Source organism: Delphinus delphis, chromosome 3, assembly GCF_949987515.2.
Source record: "Delphinus delphis chromosome 3, mDelDel1.2, whole genome shotgun sequence".
NCBI lineage: Eukaryota > Metazoa > Chordata > Mammalia > Artiodactyla > Delphinidae > Delphinus > Delphinus delphis.
This window is the reverse complement of record NC_082685.1, coordinates 54,426,940-54,432,767: the sequence shown is the minus strand read 5'-3', so window position 1 is coordinate 54,432,767 and position 5,828 is coordinate 54,426,940. Positions and strand designations below refer to the sequence as shown.

Here is a 5,828-nt window from a genome sequence, read left to right as displayed (position 1 = left end):
GGATTTGGTGAACAAATCTGTATTCTCTCTGTGCATGAACTCTTGTTTTTATGGACCTTAAACATACCCCTTCTTATGCTGATGATTAGAACTAGAGGTTGGGTGTTCAGGGAGGGTTTTGAGTTCTATTTTAGATCCTTCTTTGTGGCTTTACCGTGTTTAAATAGTAACGTGTTCACCATGTTATTATTTAACGCATGACTACTAATGGTGGTGACTTGGAAGGGGGCAGGAAGGAAACAGAGCCCATCTCTTAATCTTCCTCTTTGGAATGAGAGCCCTAATATTTTTGTGCCTTTATTATATACTATCTTATCTCTTTGAGTTACCATTCAAGGAAGTGTTTCCCCATCTTGTGAAGGAAAGAGATGAAATGGGAGGTGCTGTGGAAATGGCAAGTAAGAAACAGTCTTTGGAGTTATTCTGTCTAGGTCTGAATTGTGCCTCTGCCCCCTACCAGTTTTGTGGCCTTGGGTTCGTTACCTGACCTCTCTAATCTTCAGTTCCCTCATTTAGGAACAGGGGAGGAAGATAGGGTTCATGTCATAGAGTTGTTGAGAGGGTTCAGTATGTACTCTCCGTCGAGGGCATGGCTCAGTGCCCAGCATAGCATAAACACTTGTGAGGCGTCTGCTGTGCTGTTGCTCTTGCTACAAGGTTTCCATGCTGTACCATCATCATGGATTTTACTTTCTCAGAATTTGTATTTTTAAAACTTTTTATTTTGCTATAATTTTAGGTTTAAAGAAAAGCTGCGAAGAGGTACGGAGGGTTTTCATATACCCCTCACCCAGTTTCCCCCATGTTTAACATCTTATATTGCCATGGTGCATTTGTCAAAACTGAGAAACTAGGAGACATGGGTACATTACTATTAGCTCAACTCCAGAATCCAATCCACATTGCATTCAGTTGTCCTGTCTCCCCAGGCTCCTCTGGTCTTCCAGTGGCTCAGCCTTTCCTTGCTTTTCATGACCTTAACAGTCTCGGGGAGTGAGTCCTGGACATTTGAGCAAAAGTAGGAAAACCCATGCTACTTCCCCCAGCCTGTACCTTTTCTGTTCCAGAGTCTTCTGAGCCCACAGACAAGAGTAGAGGGCGCTGATCAAAGGAGGTGAACTGCATCCTTCTGTTCTGAGGGTGTATGTACATCTGCTTTTGGAGGAGAGCCTTTTGGAAGACTCCACTTGCAACAGGGTTCTGTATATTGATGGAGGGCAGAGTAGAGTGTCCCAGGGGAAAGCTTTGATATATTTGTGGTCAGCTTGGTAACTGGTAAGTCTTGCTTCTCATTTCCTTTTTTTTTTTTTTTGGCTACGCCACGCAGCCTGTGGGATCTTAGTTCCCTGACCAGGGATTGAACCCGGGTCCTCGGCAGTGAGAGCACAGAGTCCTAACCACTGGACCACCAGGGAACTCCCATGTGTTGCTTCCCATTTCTGTTGAGAACTGGGTGACCTCAGAAGCTCTCTCTCTCCCCCCTCATCCTCATCCCTTTCCCTTGGCCCCATTGGATAGCCCTACAGCTACCCCTTCAAGCTTTAGGTGTCCAAGGGACAAAATCCATCTATAAAGGAAAGAGAAAGTCTCCAGTTGAGCAGATCCACAGCCGTGCACACTAATACCTTCTGGGGCTTAGTAATTTTCCATTCATGGTCATGTCGGACAATCCCGAGGGTCATCTGAGGCTGATTAAGTCCAGATTTACGTTCTTCTCCAGCAAATGGCCGTGCTTCAGAAAGTTTGTTTGTTTGACATAAAATGCAATTGAAAAAACGTTTTAGGCCCTAGAGTGCAGGAGTTCATGTGACTTCATGCCCCTTTTTCTCAGGTAGAATAAACAAAACAGGAGAATGGCGAAGTCTATAGTGTTTTTCCTCTGTCCTCATGGATGGCTAGTTTTTTGTTTATAATACTGTGGGGCAAAACTCCTATTTTGCAAGAAAAAAGAAAGATTGTTTTCTCTTGAATGGAGTTGTTTGTATTCATATTCCTGGAAGCTGATTACTGTTGGAAAATTAACTCCTTCCTTATCATTTTTTAGTTAACTTTATTCTTTCTACTTCAACTTGGGAAATTACTCTCATTGCCCGTGTGTGTTCGATATCTTGGGAGGGAGGTTGGACTTGGTGGAATTGAATTATTTAAAACTGTTCCTTATGCAGATGTGTGTGTCTGTGTGCTTGCGAGTGGCTCAACTGTCCTCCTTAGGGGTGTGTCATAGCCTATGGGCTTGGTAGGTCCCAGCAAAGCTTTTCAGCTAACCAAACCCAGAACCCAGAGTGAGGGGATATCCCTGGGGTCAGGCAGTCCTTCCCAAACTGAATTTCAGAGATCCTAAAATTAAAAAAAAAAAAAAAAATTAACAGCTTTATTGAGATATAATTTACATACCATAAATTCACTTTTTTAAAAATTGAGGTTTAATTGACATATTAGTTTCAGGTATATGACATAAATACTCGATATTTGTATACATCGAGTAATGGTCACCACAAGGTGTCTAGTGAACATCCGCTACCCAGAGATCTTTTAAACAGTCTTTGAGCCAAGAGATGCCACTTCGAGATGGAGCAGGTATCAAGATAGAGGGCACAGGGAAGGCAGGCTTGGGGAGATCAGAGTCAGAGGAACAGAGAGATAGCATGTAAATGACAAATGGTCATAATGGTATTTGAGAGAGACGTAGGTCTTGATATGAAACATCTCAACGCTCTATACAATTGTCAGTCATTGGGAATAATTTGTAGAAAAAGTTAATATTTGACTAAAGAGTTTTTCTCTTCAGTGTATTAATACATTCAACCTGAAAAAACTCCAAGGGACTATCAGACTCTTGGGTTGTCTTGGAGTTACATGGTATTAAATATTGCTAGAAATAAATGGGTCTTGGGGGGAGTTTGGCATCATTTTTTGTTGTAGTTATATTCACTGTAATGAGATTTGGTCTACCTGGAACCAAAAGTTCCTGCTAATACATCTTTGTTAAAATTCCCACATCTATCACAGGTTTTAAGTGGCACTTAGAGTTGTTTTTGGAATGCTGTGAAAAATTGTCAGCTTCTCATTTCAGAGGTGAGGGACACAGATTGAGAGGCTGGGCATGAAGTCATACAGCACACGGTTGATAGGCACGATTCCTGGCCGCAGGCCTTTTCATGGGCTCTGGGAATCCGTGTTCTGAGCTTTCCTGATCTGCAAGCCGCTGCCCTTCACGAATAGCACTAGGAGTGGGACTGAGGACTCGGGGGTCCTGGAGGATGAGCCAGTTTGCTCGTGGGATAAATAGTCCCTGGGCAGGCGAGGTACGCAGAGGTGAGGCCAGGTCCTCGTGTAAAAGTCGTCAGCCTGGAGGTGGGCCTGATGCTGACCATTGTTACCCCTCACTGCACACGTGCCCCACCGCAAGGTGCCAGGCAAGGGCAAAGAGGCCCCACCCTTTAACTTCCTTCCCTTTGAGACTGTGTCTTATTTTCATGCTGTTTCCTCCAGTCTTTCATCATGATTCTAACGCCCATCCTGTCAACATGCTATCTTTGGGAGTCGCCGAAAAGGCTCCACTTTTGGAGAACGTGCCAAAGGAGAGCGAGTGTAGCTCTCCATCCTGCCCCTGTCCCCGTGGCTCCTTTCCCTCAGTGAGCCTGCTGAATGAGTCAAGAATATTCCATTAACCAAATGGGTGCAGCTGCCAACAGGAGTTCTCCAAAGAAAATAAATGAAAACTTGTCTGCTTTGCACTGTTTTGATGGGCAGTCTCTTTTTTCAGTCATGGTGCCTGGGCTGTTTCTTCTCAGGTTGTAGCAGAGTAGAACAAACTCACACTGAAAGGCCTGGCAGTGTTTTCATGCGGTGATAATTCACAGCTCCAAATTTACAGGACTCTGCACTGCTCTCTCCTCACGACCTAAGGCACCGCCTGGTAAGAAGCTAAACATTGAAGGAGGCGCATTAAGTCTTTGGAGCCACTGGCTTGCTGATCCAAACTCTGAATGCAGTTACAACAACAACAAAGCAATAACAACAGTTACTGTTATTTTATAACGTAATCTATGAGCAGTTCAACAACAACAAAGCAATAACAACAATTACTGTTATTTTAAAACGTAATCTATGAGCAGTTCAACAACAAAGCAATAACAACAATTACTGTTATTTTAAAACGTAATGAGCGGGCTTCCCTGGTGGCGCAGTGGTTGAGAGTCCGCCTGCCGATGCAGGGGACACGGGTTCGTGCCCCGGTCTGGGAAGAACCCACATGCTGTGAAGTGGCTGGGCCCGTGAGCCGTGGCCGCTGAGCCTGCGCGTCCGGAGCCTGTGCTCCGCAACGGGAGAGGCCACAGCAGTGAGAGGCCTGCGTACCGCAAAAACAAAAACAAAAACAACAAAAAAACCGTAATGAGCAAACCTCATTATGAATGCCCTTATATCTCTTCAAATGATAAGTCATTGTCAACTGAGTTTGAAGGAGTGAAGAGAACTCCCATCAAATGACCAATGCCATCTTTCTCCACTTTGGAAAATATGGAGTTCTCTTGGTAGATCCTGAAGACTCCAAAGCTGGAATTTCGAAAGCGCTAAGAATGCACATCCTCAAGCTCCAAAATCTTCTGCTTGTTATTATCCCCACTTTTCAGATGAACCTGCTTGTCTTTAGTTAACTAGTCAAGAGAAGCTACGTAGTAAAGTGGGTAAGAGTCTGACTTTGTCTCAGATAGGTTTGAGTTCAAGCCCCAGCTCTACCACTCATAGCCTGAGTGATCTTGGGTATGTTCCCTAAGCTCTCTCAGCCTGTACTTCACCTACTCCAAGTCCATCTATGTTATTGCAAACGGCAAAATTTCATTCTCTTTTCCGGCTGAGTAGTATTCCATTGTATGTATACTCCACATCTTCTTTATCTGTCACCTGTTGATGGACGCTTAGGTTGCTTCCATGGCTTGGCAATTATAAATAATGCTGCTATGAACATTGGGGTGCATGTATCTTTTCAAATTAGTGGGGTTTTTTTTTTGGGTATATATCGAGGAGTGGAATTGCTGGGTCATATGGTAGTTCTATTTTTAGTTTTTTGAGAATCCTCCGTACTGTTTTCCACAGTGGCTGCACCAATTTACATTCCCACCAACAGTGTACAAGGGTTCCCTTTTCCCCACATCCTCGCCAGTATTTGTTATGTGTGTTCTCTTTGTTGATAGCCATTCTGACCAGTGCAAGGTGATATTTCATTATGGTTTTAATTTGCATTTTAAGCACAGTTATTTATTTATTGGCCACGTGGTGTGGCATGTGGAATCTTAGTTCCCCAACCAGGGATCAAACCCATGCCCCCTGCAGTGGTTACAAAGTCTTAACCTCCAGAGAAGTCCTCAAGCACAGTTATTTTAAAGTACTTCTCAGCTAGCTCTGAAATTGGAATCATCTGTGAATCTGATTCTCTTGTCTGCCTATGATTTTTATCCTTCATTTTATTATTGTGGTGTATCACATTTATTGATTTGCATATGTTGAACCATCCTTGCGTCTCGGGAATAAATCCCACTCTATCTTGGTGTATGATCCTTTTAAGGTACTGTTGAATTCAGTTTGCTAATATTTTGTTGAGAATTTTTGCATTTATGTTCATCAGGGTTGTTGGCCTGTAATTTTCTTTTCTTGTCATGTCCTGATATGGCTTTGGTATTTAGATAGTAGTGGCCTTGTAAAATGAATTTGAAAGTATTCCCTCCACTTCATTTTTTGGCAAGAGTTTGAGAAAGATTGGTATTAATTAATCTTTAAATGTTTTGTAGAATTCACCAGTGAAGCCATCTGGTCCTGGACTTTTCTTT

General features: G+C 43.1%; 1 non-coding gene across 1 annotated transcript; it reads right to left on the bottom strand.

Moving 5' to 3' along the window:
• Positions 1 to 1,342: 1,342 nt before the first annotated feature.
• On the bottom strand, positions 1,343 to 1,415 carry TRNAE-CUC (transfer RNA glutamic acid (anticodon CUC)). The gene has a single exon. It is a non-coding gene; the product is annotated as a tRNA-Glu (tRNA).
• Positions 1,416 to 5,828: the final 4,413 nt, after the last annotated feature.